Here is a 17,112-nt window from a genome sequence, read left to right on the forward strand (position 1 = left end):
CTCCTCTGAGATAACCTGCCATCTACTCTGCACCTAGCATATATGTATAGGTATTTATGCATTTTGAATGTGGGCTCTTCCAGAACAGGGACAATGTTTTTGCCTTTCCTTGTATCCTAAGTGCTTAGTACAGTGCCTGCTACATAGTGATTGATTAGTACTTGTTGACTAACTGTGTCTTTAATGCTACATTACCTCTATTTCCATTATAATATAGCAAATTGCCTCTGGGGTCAATTGAAAATTCACCCTTCTGGTTCTTCCTACCTCAGACAACTCCTGTTATTTGGTGCAGAGCCAGGATCCCCTTGTTGGAGAGCATGATGTTTTCTTTCCTTTTAGTTCCCACAGTGCAGTCTTTTTTAAAATACATTTTATTGATTTTTTTTCATTTTCATATCACCCAAATTTCCCCTTAGGTCTCTCTCCAAAGAGGCACCTCATACAATAAAAAACATTTTAAATTTAAAAAAAGAAAACAAAGAATAAGAGAAAAGACAACCAGCAAAACTGATCAATACAATGGAAAAAAAAACTCAAAATATATATAATGTTGCACACCTATGGACCTCCCACTTCTGCAATAACATAGGGCTGGGGGATAGTGCAGAGTCTTCTTATCCTTCTTCTTTGGGACCATGCTTCTTGCTCTTTTGATCATTTTGTGATAGTTGTTCTTTCCCTTAACATTGTTGTAATACATGTGCATATCCTTCTTGGCTCTAATTGCTTCCCCCTGTGTCAGTTCATGTACCCAGTGAATTCTTAATTTCTCTCATGTTATCAAAGCATAGGGTCAACATAAACCACTGAATAACTTACGATTGATAGTAAATTTCCTTTTTTAGATCACAGCTCATCAGTACCTGTGACCAAAAATAAAAAATCATCTTCTAGAAGTCAACATGTTAATAAATCTTTCAGAACTTAGCCAAACTGATACCTAGTCAGAAAACAAAAATATCCCATCATTGAGCTCAAGACATTTCAAGGTTGGCTCCATTTCCACATGCTTAGAGAACTCAGCATTACTTCCATGGTGTTGTCATTGGAGTTGGAGTGGAGTGGCAGGATTTTAAGTGCTGGAGTAAAGGTAGAAACAGGAGTGCAGAGACATGGCAGGTTGAAGATTAAAATATTCTAAATAACATATTCCAAGACATGTTAAAAAAAAAGGTATATAGAGTCAAACTCTTTTGGCATATGGTGCAGCTAGGTAGCACAGTGGATAGAGTGCCAGGCCTAGAGTCAAAAAGACCTGAGTTCAGCTCTGGTCTCAAGATACTTACTTGCTTTGTGAGGCTGGGCAAGTCACTTAACCCTGTTTGCCTCAGTTTCCTCATCTCTAAAATGAGTTAGAGAAGGAAATCGCAAACCACTTTAGTATCTGTCAAGAAAATCCCAAATGGGGTCACAGAGTCAGACATGACTGAAATGACAGAATAACAAACCTTTGGTTATACAAGAATTTATTAGAAATACAAGGTTTACACATGAATTACACTTCTGATGTATGTCTTCAAATAGATATCCAAAATACCTTATGAGTTCTTTAGCAACTTTCTTATATCATTGAGTAAATTATTATCCCAAATATTAATTAGCTAACCTAGCTAGTCACCTGGAAATGTTGTATAGCTAAAAAAAAAAGCTTGTCTTAAGGGAGAGAATACAGGACTTGAACTCTGAAAACCTGGATTTGAGTCCCAGGCTTAATACTTAGCATCTGTGTGCCCTCCGGAAGTTCAGTTCCAGACTCTGGACTTCAGTTTCCTTAATTATAAAATAAAGAGGTCAGACAAAACAAAATCTGAGGTCATTTACAGCTCTAACTTTCTGTTATTATGTTTATCTGTAGCCAAACTATCCTTGAGACTTCTCCTTTCATAGCCTCCCTTGCTTTTCTTGCAAATTTGTTATCTACTTCAGACCAATTGTCTCCCCTGTCAGTCAGATTCCCCATCCTCCTTTCATCTCAAGCTTGATCCACAACATAAGTCAACAAAATGAACATCAGGGGAAACCTTGAAGAGAAGGAAGAGATGCCATAAATCAGCTGTAGCCTGAAGGGTCTGTGAAGGCAGACAGCTAGCACCAGCTAAGCCGATTATCTAAAAGCCCTCAGAGTCTTTTTTATTGCTTAGAGCATCAGCTCAGCTAGACCTCCTGCCCCTACTGTCCTTTGTATGATTCAGGCTGTCTAGTCCTAGTTTCTTCAGCCCTACATCCTCTGATCCCCTCGTACATAACTTGGGTGTAGGGATCATCACCTTGATTGACTGTAGCCAGGAAATAGCTAGTTCTGTAACTGGGTTTTGGTAAACACTTGTCCCTTACATCAAATTCAAACTTCTTAGTCTATCAGGGATCAGTTATTATTAATAGGGAAAAATGGAGGTCTCCCTTTTCAAGTTTTCCTAGGATACCTTGTCTAGACTTACCTTACCCCCACCTCTAATCCTTTATATATGTTGCAATGTATTTATCTCTATGTATAGCTTTCCTCCCCTATTAGACTTTAAACTTCTTGAGGTCAGTCTATTTCCAACACCAAGCATGATGCATTGCACTTAGTAAATACTTGGTAACTTTTGTTTCACTGGCTCCAACACAGGACTGCCATTTCCAACAGAACCAAAAAGTTATTTTAGTCAGTTGATACTCTTTCTGCCTGCGATGCTATGCTAGAATACCAACTTTTCCTTATCTTGAAGCAAGACAAATGCTGAAGTTTCATGCTTCCTGGAAAGAAAGGAAAAAAAAAACTTAAATGAACTAATGCAAAGTGAGGTAAGCAGAGCAAATAAAACAATATAAACAGAAACTATAAGAATGTATATTGGAAAGAACTACTAGAAAAACTATTGAAACTGAATTATGTGAAATTATAAAGAAAAAGCTTGGCCCCAAAGAACTATGAGAAGAGATACATGAGGATGGTATATTGTATATAATATCCAACTTATTTTTTGTACTGAGAATTTTGCTATTTTTTCTCATCTTCTCAATTTTCTTTTTCTTGCAAAAAACTTTTTTAAAAAGAAGCATTAGCTCTCAGAAAAAGGAAGATGTGCTTCCCTCCTTCCCTTCTTTCATTCTACCCTCATTTTCTTCTTTCTTTCCTTCCTCCCACTCTCCTTTCCTCCCACCCATTAATCCTCCCTCCCTTCCTAACTTTCCCCTTCCTTTCTCCCTTCTTCCCTCTCTTCTTTCTGTTCTTCCTTCCTCTCTTCCTTCCTTCCTCTCTTCCTTTCTTTCTCCCTCCCTTCTTTCCTTCCTTCTTTCCTTGCTCTCTTGCAGAAGCAGTATTATAGATATCTCTGTAAGCCCATGCTTATTTTTCTCCTCATTCTCTCTTTCATTTTTTTTTCAGTAACATATTGACATTGTACTCGCAATCAAATTCACACTTGCTTTCACATGCCTCAGTCTTTACACTCTCATGATTCAGCTGTAATTCCTCCTGGCAAAGAATAATACTATGCTGTGAGGAGGAAGAAAAAAAAAAATATTGGGAACCACTGATCCAGGATACTTCTCTCATTTTATGGGGGAGGAAACAACTTATGTGGGGAAGTAGTGATTTGCTCAAGTCTCATAGAGAATTAATGACAAAGCTAGTGGAATTTCGTATCCAGTTCCCCATTTTCTACTTTCCCTTTAGGAATAAATATACCATCCAAGTTAATATATGAGGATTCTTCTAACTAACAGAATTTTGTACCCTATAATACTAGTTTTTTTCTGGTCTTTAAGGTCTTACATGTTCAAGCTGTTAATTTTAAAATTCATGGCAATCTGGCAGTCAAAAATATACTTCTCACACCAAGTTTTTCTTTTTTTTTTTTTAATAAGCAATCAGGGTTAAGTAACTTGCTCCAGGTTACATGGCCAGGTGTTTCTGGGTGGGTGCTAGGTGTCTGAGCCCAGATTCCATCCCCAGGTCATCTCGACACTGGAGCCAGTGCTCTTACTCGCTGTGCTACCTGGCCACCCCTCACACAAAGTTTTTTCAAGGCATATTTAAAGTATAATATTCAAGAGCTGTTTTTGTTTTTAATACTCCTATTTACTTGTGTTCCACCCCACTCCCAAAGTACTTTAGATTAATTTTATATTGTTCTTTACTTGTTTGTAAATATATGAAATCTTAGATTTCTAGAATTATTGATGATATCTAAGAATCAGATATTCTTAATATGATATTATGTACACATATGTATTTGGTGGGAAATAATGTTGTGTACAGACTGAGGCAAGAGTGAGCCTTCCATATCTCAAAATATATTACAAGACAGCAATCATCAAAAACATTTGGTAAGGGTTAAAATTAATACCAACACAAAAAAAATATACAGTCCCCACCCTCAAGTAGCTTACATTATACCAGTGGAGACAATAGGCATGAGTCAATACAAAATATATACTAAGTAATTTGATGGGAAGATTAATGAGAACCCAGGGAGATCTGAAATGGTACAGTAGGTAAAATGATTGCTGAGCTCTGAAAGAATCTGGAGAGTATTAGTGGCAAAGTGAAGGGAGAATACACTCCAGACCTAGGGGAACAGTGAACAAGGACAAAGAGGTAGGGTTTGGGATATTGTGAGGAATAGCAGAGGAGCCTGTTTCAAAGAATACAGAATGCTAAATGAATCACTTGTTCAAGAAATATTTTAAGCACTTATTATTTGCCAGTCACAGTGCTGTATAAAAAACTCAGAGAAAGAGGCTAGAGCTAGATTTTCAGGGGCTTAAAATGACCTTAAGATAGGTTTATATTTTGTCCTAGAGGTAAGAGATAGTTTTTTGGTCAGGGTCAGACTTATGTTTCATGAATATCGCTTTGGCATGTATGTGGAAAATGAATTAGAGAAGGAGTGAAACTAGAGACAGGGAGATCAATTAGGTGATTATTGACAATGTCAAAGGAAGAGGCACTACATGTTTGAGGCTAAGGTGCTGGCTGTATAGGTAGAGGGAAGGTTCATACTGAGATATTATGGAGGTAGTGATGGCAGAATTTGGTAAATAATTGGAAATATGGGTTGAGTAAAAATGAAGTCAAGGACAACATTAAGGTTTTGAGGCTGAGTAACTGGAAGGATGGTGAGACCCTGTTTTCTCTAGAGAGATAAAGAAGTTTAGGGAAATGGTGGAATGAGGAGAGTTGATAAAGATTATATAATGAGATTTGTGATGTTGATTACAATACATCCATACCTGTTCATCCTATGGTATTCACTCTGTCCCGCCAAAGTTTCGTCTTTCAAGACTCAGGTCAAGTCTTGCCTTCTGCAAAGGTCTCTCACCCTCTCTCTCTCCACTAGCCTCTATTGTTAGTGCCTTCCCTCTCCAATTTCTTATCATTTACATTGTACAGTATACATCTTTTGTTTACCCACTTATTTGCATGCTGTCTCCCTCATAGGAATGTGAATTCATTTTTTTTTCTTTTTGGAGGGGAGAAGGTAGGGCGATTAGGGTTAAGTGACTTGCCCAAGGTCACATGGCTAGTTTGTGTGTGTTTGTGTGTGTTGTGTCTGAGGCCAGATTTGAACTCAGGTCCTCCTGATTCCAGGGCTGGTGCTCTATTCACTGTACCAGCTAGCCACCCCTAGAATGTGAATTTTTTGAGCGTAGGGAACATGTTTTTCCTATTCTTTGTTTATTTATCAGCTAGCACAGTGTCTGGCATATAGTATTGTTGTTGTTCAGTCATGTATGACTCCTTGTGATCCATTCTAGTGTTTCCTTGGGAAAGATACTGGCGTGATTTGCCATTTCCTTCTCTCGTTCATTTACTGAAGCAAATGAATAAGCGACTTACCAAGGATAACACAGCTAGATGAGTGTCTGAGGTCATATTTGAACTCAGGTCTTCATGGCTACAGGCCCTGCTCTCTACCCACTGTACCACCTACTTGCCTATAGTAAGCACTTAGGATTTATTCATTGACTGACAGAAAATGACAAACAAAAGAATCAGGATTTAATCACTGACCAATGCCCCCCAACTCCTCCTCTCCCCACCATGAGCAAAGAATCTACCTTTTAAGGCATGTTTGCCATCCTCATAAGGAAATCTGAGGGACAAAATGTGGGAAGAGGTTGAATTTCCCTTGCACAGCAGTTGATGCTGGTGCCCAGATAGGGTTAAGCTGGCACTAAAGGGAAAAGGTTGCACAGTTATATGAAGGTAGCAGTGGAAGGGGCACAATAGGGGAGTATTATGCTTATGATAGAAAAAGCCTCCCATTACTGGTTACTGTGGGTTGGCATGTGATACTTCTTCCTATCCTCTGAGTGAGCGATCATGTCCTTAAGAGCTAGGTAAGATGCAATGAGAGGCTTGAATTAGAGTAGTTGTAGTGAGTGTAGAGAGGAGTCAGATAACAGAGATAGCTTAAAGTCAGAATCAACAACACTTGGCAACTGTTGGAATATGGAGGCAGGGGCAACTAGGGGGTTCAACTGCAAGGGTGTTAAGACACAGAGCCAGAAAGATCTGACTTTGAATCTCACCTCAGACATTTATTAACTGCATGACATTACGCAAGTTTACCTCTATCTGCCTCAGTTTCTTCATATACAAAATGGGGATGATAGATAATATTTGCAAAGTGATTGGCAAACCTGAAAGCTCTATGTAAATGTTATTAATTATCATATGGAGGGTAAGAAAGTGTAAAGAGTTAAAAACGTCTCCAAGATTTCAAACACTGATGACTAGCAAGATGGTGGTATCCACAATACAAATAGGGAAGTTAGAAAGGAAGCTTGATATAGGGTGAAAGAGAATGAGTTCTGGTTCCTAAACATTGAGTTAGAGACATCTATAGAACATCCAGTTGCAAATGTCCAATAGGCAACTGGAGATAGGAGACTAGAGTAGGATAAATAGATAGACAGATAGATACATGAATGGATAGACAGACAGACAGACAGACAGACAGACAGGTAGGTAGATAGATAGATAGATAGATAGATAGATAGATAGATAGATAGATAGATAGATAGATAGATAGATAGATGGATAGATAGATAGATAATTGTATCTGAGAAAGAGAGAGTAGAAAGAGGGAAAAGAGGCTAGGATAGAACCTTGGGACTATACCCAAAGTTAGAGGGCAGAGCTCAGATGATGATCCAGCAGAGGATCAGGGGAAAAGTCAAGAGGAGAATCAAGATTGTCAGATCTGTAAGAAATTGCTAATTCAGTTTATTCACTTTACATATGAAGAAACTGAAGCCTGAAAAGGCAATGACTTGCCCAACGTCACATAGTGAGTTTGTAATAGCAACAGGAATAGAATACAAAAATCCTGATTCCAAATCTTAGCTTTTATACACTCTTGCACACTGCTGCTCGGGGGGAGGAAGAGGAATCATCTGCTTTATATAATTTTGTCACCTTATATGTTTTTTTAAATCTTATATAACTTAGTGGCTTACACTGTGGAATTAATCATACCAAGGCTATAAGCTGACCACCTGTACTGACAAGATATCTTCCCATAAAGAAAGCATTTATCCTTTATATCACAACCAGAAAACTAAGTTATCTACCCATCATGAATATTTATCTATAAGGAAGCAAATGCTACTGGCCCAGGGAAATCAGTTAACAAACACTTTTCAAAAAGTAATTTCAAGCCCATTTCATTCTTTCTTTTTATTAAATATATTTTTATTTTGTTAAATATTTGCCCATAATATATTTTAAATACTTTGCAATGATTTTGTAATATTTTGAGTTTCAAGTTCTCTCTCTCCCTCCTACTTCAACCCTCACCCTAAGAAGGCAAGCAATTTGATATAGATTACACATGTGTAGTCACACAAAGCATTTCCATATTAGCTATGTTGCAAAAGAAAACACAAGCAAAAAAGATAAAAGAAAAAGTAAAAAAAAATTTAAAGCATTATTCCTCATTCTGTATTTAGAGTTTATTAATTCTCTCTCTAGAGATGGTCTGTAATTCATTCTGGCGAAGCTGTTTTCCAGTTTTCCCAGAAATCTTTTTAAAATGGTGAGCTATTGCCCCAAAAGGTTGTATCTTTGGGTTTATCAAACACTAGATTCCTATGGGCATTTACCACCCTGTATTGAATACCTGATCTATTCTACTAATCCACCATTCTATTTCTTAGTCAGTAACAGATTGTTTTGATTATTACCATTTTGTAAGGGAGTTTGAAATCTGGTATTACTAGGCCACTTTCCTTCACATTTTTTCCATTGATTCCCTTGATATTCTTGACCTATTGTTCTTCCAGATGAATTTTGTTATTTTATTTTCTAGCTCTATAAAATAATTCTTTGGTAGGTTGGTTGGTATGGCACTGAATAAATAAATTAACTTTGATAGAATTGTTATTTTTATTATATTGGGTTGGCTTATCCATGAGCAATTGAGATTTCTCTATTTATTTAGGTCTGTCTTTACTCATATGAAAAGTGTTTTGTAATTTTATTAATATAATTCTTGGTTTTGTGTCAGCAGATAGACTCCCAAGTACCTTATATTGTCTGCAGTGATTTTAAATGGAATTTTTATTTCAAATTCTTCCTGCTGTGTTTTGTTGGTAGAATATAAAAATGCTGGTGATTCATGTCGGTTTGTTTTATATAATGCAATTTGCTGAAGTTGTTCATTGTTTCAACTAGGTTTTTTTAGTTGATTCTCAGTGCTTCTCCAAGTATACCATCATCTCATGTGCAAAGAGTAATAGCTTTGTTTCCTCATTGCTGATTCTGATTCCTTCAATTTCTTTTTCTTGTCTTATTTCGATAGCTAACATATCTAGTAAAATATTAAATAATAGTGGTGATGATTCCTCACTTCACCCCTGACCTTATTGGAAAGGTTTCTAACTTGTCTGCATTACAGATAATGTTTGCTTATGGCTTTAGGTAGATACCACTTATCTTCTTATGGAAAGCTCCATTTATCCCTATGTGTTCTAGTCTTTCTTTTTAAAACTTTTTTTGGAAGGTAGAAGGTAGGGTAATTGGGGTTGACTTGCCCAAGATCACACAGTTAGTAAGCATTAAGTGTCAGAAGCCACATTTGAACTCAGGTCCTCCTGTCTCCAGGGCTGGTGCTCTATTCACTGTGCCACCTAGCTGCCCCCTAGTGTTTTTAATAAGAATCAGTGTTGTATACCATCAAAATACTAACAGTTTTTCTAACATTGCACCACCTTTACCTTCCTGGTATAAATCCCACTTGGTTATAATGTATGATCTTTGTGTTAAATTACTGTAATCTCCTTGCTAATATTTGCTTAAATATTTTTTTCCATCCATATTTATTAAGGAAATTGGTTTATAGTTTTCCTTCTCAGTTTTTGCTCTCCCTGTTTTAGGTATCAAAACCATATTTGTGTCACAAAAGGAATTTGGTAAGCCTTCTTTACTTATTTTTTCAAATATTTTAAATAGTATTAGAATTAGTTCTTTAAATATATGTTAGAATTTTCTTGTAAATTCATCTAGTGTTGGATATTTTTGTTTAGGGAGCTCATTAATAGATTTTTCAATTTCTTTTTTTCTAAAATTGGGTTATTTAAGTATTCTATTTCTTCTTCTGTTAATCTGGGCAATTAATGTTCTTGTAAATATTTATCCATTTTGCTTAGATTAGTCTTAGACACTTAATGGCTATATGACCCTTTGGCAAGTCACTTAACTTCTGACTGCCTTAGTTTCCTCAACTGTAACATGGGAATCATAACAGAACCTACCTCTCAGTGTTCTTGTGATGATCAAATGAGATATTTTTAGAATGCTTAGTACAGTGCCTGACAAAATGCTTAGGCAACTAGGTGGCACAGTAGATAGAACATCAGACCTAGAGTTAGGAAGATCTGCATTCAAATCTGACCTCAGACTCTAAGTAGCTATGTGACCATGGTCAAGTCACACAACCTCTATTTGCCTTAACTTACTGGAGAAGGAAACAGCAAACCACTCTAGTATCTTTGCCAAGAAAACTCCATGGATGGTACAGTCCACATAGTCATGAAGAGTCCAGGAATGACTTAATGATTGACCTAAAACAAATAAATGCTAATTCCCTCCCCCATCCAAAGGGCAGACTGGCTGTCTGAACTTGAGCAAGTTACTTCCCACTCCCCATGGTCCTGGGCCTCAGTTTCCTCTATAAAATGAAGGGATTGGACTAGATGATCTCCAAGGTCTTTTCCAGTTCTAAGGCAATATGATGATCTGATCCTAAGAATAGTAACAGCAAAGTGTGATAGACATTCAATGGAGAAAGGAATCATTCCCAGCTTTCAGGGAAAAGGAAAGTCAAAGGAGTTAGGTAACATGTGCACTCTATTCTGAAAGACAAGTGAGGAAGGAGAATTCAGCCAAGTAAAGCTAGTGGGGTTGGGGGAGGGTAAAGGTTGAACATTCCAGATGAAAGAAATCCCTTGAATAAATGCTGATTCACGAAACAGCCATGAGATGGCAGGAGGGGTGAAATGAGGGAGGTAGAGCAGCTGGACAATAGTCCTGTTTTAGTAGAGGATAGAGTGAAAAATAAAAGCATAGTGAGAGATATCTCAAAAGGCAGTGTGAAGTCAAATCATGGAGAGTCTTTACCTGACAAAGGAGAACTATAGACTCATAGGAATCTTCTATATTTTCAAGTTCAGTCACCTCCTTTTACAGAGCAAATACAAGAAATGTGATTTATCCACTTCTAGATGATAATTTATTCTGGGGTGGTTCACAGAGACCCACAAAATGGAAACAATAATTACCTTCATTTTTTCATGCCCCCTTCTGATTCCATGGGGAAGCCAACAGGGTGTTAAGATTTAATTTCACTATTTTATATTATTATGATATCTAACCTTGGAACAATCCTTTTGAACTGAGGTGTCAAATATACAGTCCATTACCAAGTATAGACTGAATAAGATTAAAATGGAGATGGGAAATATTTAACAAAGTAGACAAAAACACAACAAAACTTAGGTAATATTAAAATGGAGTTTTCTGAGTCAAAATGCAACCCACAGCTTTTGTATGATGTCATTGCCCATTTCTATTTGAGTTTGACACTACTGTTCTAGAGCTCTCCAAAAACTGAATGGGCCTTCTGTGGCAGTGGCTTCCCGTTCACTGATGATTTTATATGATGAATAGCTGCCAAATATATTTTAGTAAAGACATTTTCCTGTTTTGGATTAGAGTCGGTAGCTTCTGAGGTCTCTGACGATATCAAAATTCTGTGAAACCAATAGACATAAAGAAGTTGTGGCCTATTAGGAAGTTATTTCATAGCTTCTCTTTACAGAAGTGAATGGAGTTGGTTTCATTTTGTTGCCAAAGGCAATAAGAAGCATGATTCCATATAACACTGTCATTTATCTTTACAATGCTCATGATAAACATAAACAAAATGACCATCTAATATATAATTGTAAGTAATTTACTAGCATCCATCACAGAGGATGGAAAAGTAAATAGATTCTATGAAGATCCTCTAAAATAAATTTATACCTTAATAATTAATGTCTTCAGAGTGAAGGTGAGCAAAGGAGAAGATAGTAAAAAAAAAAACTCTATTGGAAAATATGACTCAGGATACTGGAGAGAAAGAGGTCAGAGTGCTAGAGACTCTTTTCTTAGCTCTCTTTGCCACTCTCCTGAAATATAACAAGTTATATTCTCTAACTATTCAAAATAGGGTTGTGAAGGAGGTGAAAGAAGAATCATTCATCTTTCTTTTTTTCCAGAAGAAAGTGGACTACAGGACAAATTGCGTCACATAATTGGGGTCATACCTTTCTGTTTGTTAACTGGACAAGACCCCCTCAAACTCAAATCTTACTGTTGAAAAGCGACACCTCCAGTAATCATTAAGTTTGACAAAACAGGGGATGCTGAAGATATGCTACTTACTTCAGTTCTCAAGAAGACAAAGCTAAGCAGAACTCTATTCCAACAAAAAGCAGGATGAGGATATGACTTAGATAGGTGGAGCTTAAATCTGGAATTCCTTTTTTAAAATATGGACTTTGTTTTTACAATATCATTCCATTCCTAATGGAAGAAAAGCAGAAGCTTTAGGATATATACATGTAAACAAAAAAATTTAATTTATTTTTAGTTGCAAATTAAATGCTGTCACCAGCAATAGCATTCTTCTTGGCCCTGGGCCTTCCAGGTTTCCCGAAGCAACAATTGCTAGTATTCCCCTCTGTCTTGGAATTGAGACCAGTGTCTCTACTTACCAGTGAATGACCATAGGCACTCCTCTCTGCCCTGGAACCCTAACCTACTCCTTTGTGCCACAAATCCCTCTTTTGACCTGGAACTACATGTAGGCAATGGAACAGGGTCCTGGACCCAGAGCTGGCAAATGTTCCCCAGCAATCTCCTTTCAACCAATTGTCTGGCAGCTTCCCCATCTGCGCATTATCTGTGGATTAAGAGCTCTCAAAGCTGCTGCTGCAGCCAATGCTGTTGCCCCCAAAGCACAGTGTGTGTTTCTCTCCCCAGGCCCACCATTACCCTGGTAAGACAAGCCTCTACTATCAGCCTTCTAAGTTGTCTTGGACTGTAAAATTGTTTCATAAGATCTTTTGTTGCTTCTGCTGCTCCAGAATTCAATTTGAGGCATTATTTTAGCCTTCTTTGGAGGCATATTTGAGAGAGCTTGGCTGAGTACTTCTCCACTCCACCATCATGGATGGCTGGAGGTTTCAGATATATTTTTTCAATCTCACTCTTTCTTCTCCCTATTGGGGCAGAGGAACAGTGTTCTTCATTCACTGTCTTCTTGTTCAACATTGTAGGGAAAGATTTTTTTTCTCCTTCTAAGGGAAAAATTAGATCTTTCTGGCTTTTCTGTTTTTCTTTGGTGGCTGCAAGGAAGCCCATTCTGTCATTAGAACAGGTTTCAATTGGTAATAAATATCCATTCTCTTTGTAGAAAAGATTGTGCCTTAAAGCTTTAGGGTTAACATTAAAGATCATATGTCAACTTATAGAAGTCATTTTGAAGGATTTCTGTGTTGTTGCTAAATTTGAAATTTCCCCAGTGTGTTAGGAACCTGCCCACTTAGTCATTCCCAGAAATATCATAATGACAAGTGGCATAATGGCAGTACCTTGTAGCTGTTTGGAATGTTGGTGAGTGAGATATGTGCATAATAGTACTCATGAAATATTGTCCCTTTCTATTCTATTGGCAAGAAAGATCCTGAGAGTACTGGCCCTCTACATGTTTAAAAATAAGACAGTTCAGTTAAAAGATGATATGGATATGGATTCTCTCTCTCATCTATTTTTTCTCGTCCCCCTAATCTCCTCTCTCCCCCTCTTTTTCTCTCTCATAATTCAGGTTCACACTGCCAAATATATAATATGATCATTCCCCAAAAGACTCCCTAGGAGGATAGAGTAGTAACCCTTAACAGATTTAGGGCATTGAAGTCTTATTCTTAAGAGATTTTTGGTGGAAGGATGTGGGTAATATCTTCCCAAAAGTTCATGTGCTCTATTGCTAGTAACAAAAGGATTGAAATTTGCTCAGAAGTCTCATAGCTATATGTCATGGATACTTTTTTTTAACAAGAGAGTAGGAATGCATTGGAATTGACAGGAAACAACTGGTTACAGAAATAACAGTTATTTTTGAATTGGCTTTTTATATGTATTTAGATCATTGAAGAATAAGAACAAAAGCAAAGCAAATATTAATTTAGTAGATAGGATAAAGATAAAAGTAAGACATCTGTATTTTTCCTGCTCCCATTTAACTTGTTTAAATAAGATTTCAGCTCTGGAAAGTGGGAAGTAGGTAAAAGTAAAAATCATATCTATTATTATTTCTTAGATAAGAGTAACCAGTATAAGAAAATCATACTGAGAAGGTCCAAAACAGCTGAGGATACAATTCAGTCAAGAAATAACAATCCTCTTGCCAAAATGGCTGACACGACAGCCAAGTGTAACACAGGTTCAGAGTACAAAAATATCAATCAAACATTACATAAAATGAGGAAGAAATTTTTAAAAAGAAAAATAGTATTCTTTTACAGAATCATAAAAAGAAATTGAAGTGAAAATAATCCTGCTGAGATCTTGTCATGAGACCTAACTAAGTTAGATTGTACCAAGAACATTTATAGATGAAACCAGAAGGACAACTAATAGAGGTAAAATGGAAAAGATCTTCAGGGATTTTAGGGATGCCTCTTTAATAACTTTGAAATAGTGGGGGGGGGGAGGTGGGAAAGCAATAAGAAGAAATCCACTGGGTCCAAATGGCATATGGGAATATATGGACAAGAATTGCATACAGTAAATGAGAAAGTATGTATGGTCTATGAACTTCATTGGTAGAGGAGGTACAAGTGCAACAAAACATGGAAAGTAAAAATAAGTTTAAAATATACAATAAGATATAATTGATGGGTGTGGGTGTGTGCATATTCTTCAAACCTGAAAAAAAATACTAGTCATAGGAGTGGAACTACCACATTTGAACACTACCACCTCAATATCAAATGAGGAAATATCACTTTAAAAAGATGACATAAGTAAGATAGAATGGAACTGACCAAATTCAAACAAAAGAAATTCATATGGAAACTTCATACTCTTAAAGGCACTTAGGATTTGATTTTCAAGATAATTCAAAAATTCAAAATGTGATGGTCCCTGTATTAAGTAAAAAAAAGAATGCCCTAAGGCAAGGTCAATATGGGTCAAGGGCTAGGGGAAAGGAGGAAAGGAGGGAGAGACATTGAAAGAAGGGGGGGGAGAGAAAGGAGAGATGATTAGAGAGAACAAGGAAAAATGAGAAGACAGAAACAGTCAAAAGACATGGAATACAATCCTTTCCTGGGATCTGGAAGGGGAGATGCAAGATGAAAGGACAGCAAATATGAACATAAACTGAAAATCCAAGTGAAGGGTTTATCAAGAATCTTTATTATATTGGAAAACAAAATGCAGAAAGTTCCAGGGAAGTAAGCTATGTCACATTTAGAAAGTTACATAGTGTTTTCTATGATCACAAATATATTGCTACTACTAAGAAAGAAACAAATGAACAAACGAATAAATGAATGCAACACACACACACATACACACACACACACACCATTTTCTCTTTAATGCAGAGAGTTTAATGAGGAGCCTTACCAAAATGATGAGGTCATAGAGTGCAAGCTGTTGTTTATGTCAATATTCTTCCAATACTACTACATGATCATGAATCATGGAATATGATTTTTGAAGAATTAACATTATAGATGACCCAAGAAGTGTTGGCAAAGTGCTTGATAGATCTAAGTAGGCTGTACCATGTTATTAACAATAACATATGGATGTGAAATGACATATAAGACATCAAGTATGTGTAATCAACTAATCAATTGGTCTAGCTTTTTGTTTGAAACAAAATAATCCCCCCTCCACCCCAAGTAATACAATAGTGCCTCCAAGATATTAAAAGAACCATAGGACTGAATCCAGTGAGTTGGGAGGTTTATCTTTGGAAGATTTATGGAAAATGTAGATAAGAATTTCATGAATGAGTTGTCTATGATCTGCATTGGTAAAAAGAATATCACACAATAATTAAATTATAACCTCAACAAAGTATCTAAGTAGAAGTCTATATAATAAATATGGGTAATATACTATATCATTATAATATGTGCATGTTTCACTTAAAAGTTGAAAAACAATAGAATTTTTGAATTTCTGGGTCTATTAATAGCTCATTTAGATATTTTCATATTTTCCTACTTTTGTATTCAGGATACTTTGAAATAAATTCAACATCTGTCTCAGAAAATAAAGCCAGAGTGTGAACCCTTACCAAAGGGAAGATTTTGAAGGTAGCTATACTTTTCCACTTAAAACATCGAAGCAGACAGAATCCTCTGCCTCATGAGCTCTGAGTGCAGCAGAAAATGTCACGCATTTGTTGAAACATATGGATTTACTCATTGTTTAAAAATGTCTTCCTCTAAATCCTCAGGGGTCCTGGTTTCAAAGGAAATTATTTGAGCTAGGGACAAAATAAAATCAGTATTCATAAGTCACAACCTAAAATACAAGTAACCCCAAAAGGAGAGAAAATAAAATTTGGCAATATATTTTGAAATTCTGAAAAGTTTGTTTTGACAAAACTCGTCAATAATAAAAAAAAATATTTAATTGTTTTGTTCCCCCTTCCACTCCAGTGAGGAAAATTTGAACAACAGAATACTAAAACTTGAAGGAATTTTTAAATATTACCTGAAAAAACCTCATCATTAAAGTGAGGAAGTTGGTATCCATTAGAAGGAAATAACCTATCCAAGGTCATACTGTTAATAATAACATATCTGAGAAAAGAATCCAAATCTTTTAACTCCTACTCCAGGGCACTTTCTGAGAGGAAAAGAAATTCTGGGGTGGCTGGGTGGTGTACTAAATACAGCACCGGCCCTGGAGTCAGGAGGATCTGAGTTCAAATCCCTCCTCAGACACTTAACACTTACTAGCCATGTGACCTTGGGCAGGTCACTTAACCCCAATTACCCTGCCTTCCCCCCATCCAAAAAGCAAAAAGACAAAAACAAAAAAAAATTCTCATTAAATGGGAAGAGTATCAATAACATGAATCAAAAGTCATTTTGACTCAAAAGAATGAATAAATAAATATATATATATATATATATATATATATATTTAATTATAATGACAACTATTACTTTCAGGAAAACACATATGGAGAAGTGGTCATCCAGACTCCATTTGAAAACTTCGAGTGAGGAAAAACCGACCACCTCTTGGGGCAGTCCATTATGTTTTTGGACAGCTCAGTGTTAGAAAGTTTTTCCCTACACTGTGTCTTTGTAACTTCCATCTATCACTCCTACTCCAAACTATGTAGGGCCAAGCAATATACCTTGCACCTCTACTCTGTAACAGACATTCAAATGTTTAGAGATAGCTATGATGTTGCCCCTCTTTCCACCCCCACCCCCCAGACTTCTCTTTTCCAGGGAACCACCCCCAGATCTTTCAAATTTTACTTGTATGGTCTAGCTTCAAGTACGTTCACCATTCTTCTAGTCCTTCTTTGG

The sequence above is a fragment of the Petaurus breviceps genome, unplaced genomic scaffold, assembly GCF_028583685.1.
Source record: "Petaurus breviceps papuanus isolate PSGF00001 unplaced genomic scaffold, PetGlider_PUasm1.0 90644, whole genome shotgun sequence".
In the NCBI taxonomy this organism is placed as follows: Eukaryota; Metazoa; Chordata; class Mammalia; order Diprotodontia; family Petauridae; genus Petaurus; species Petaurus breviceps.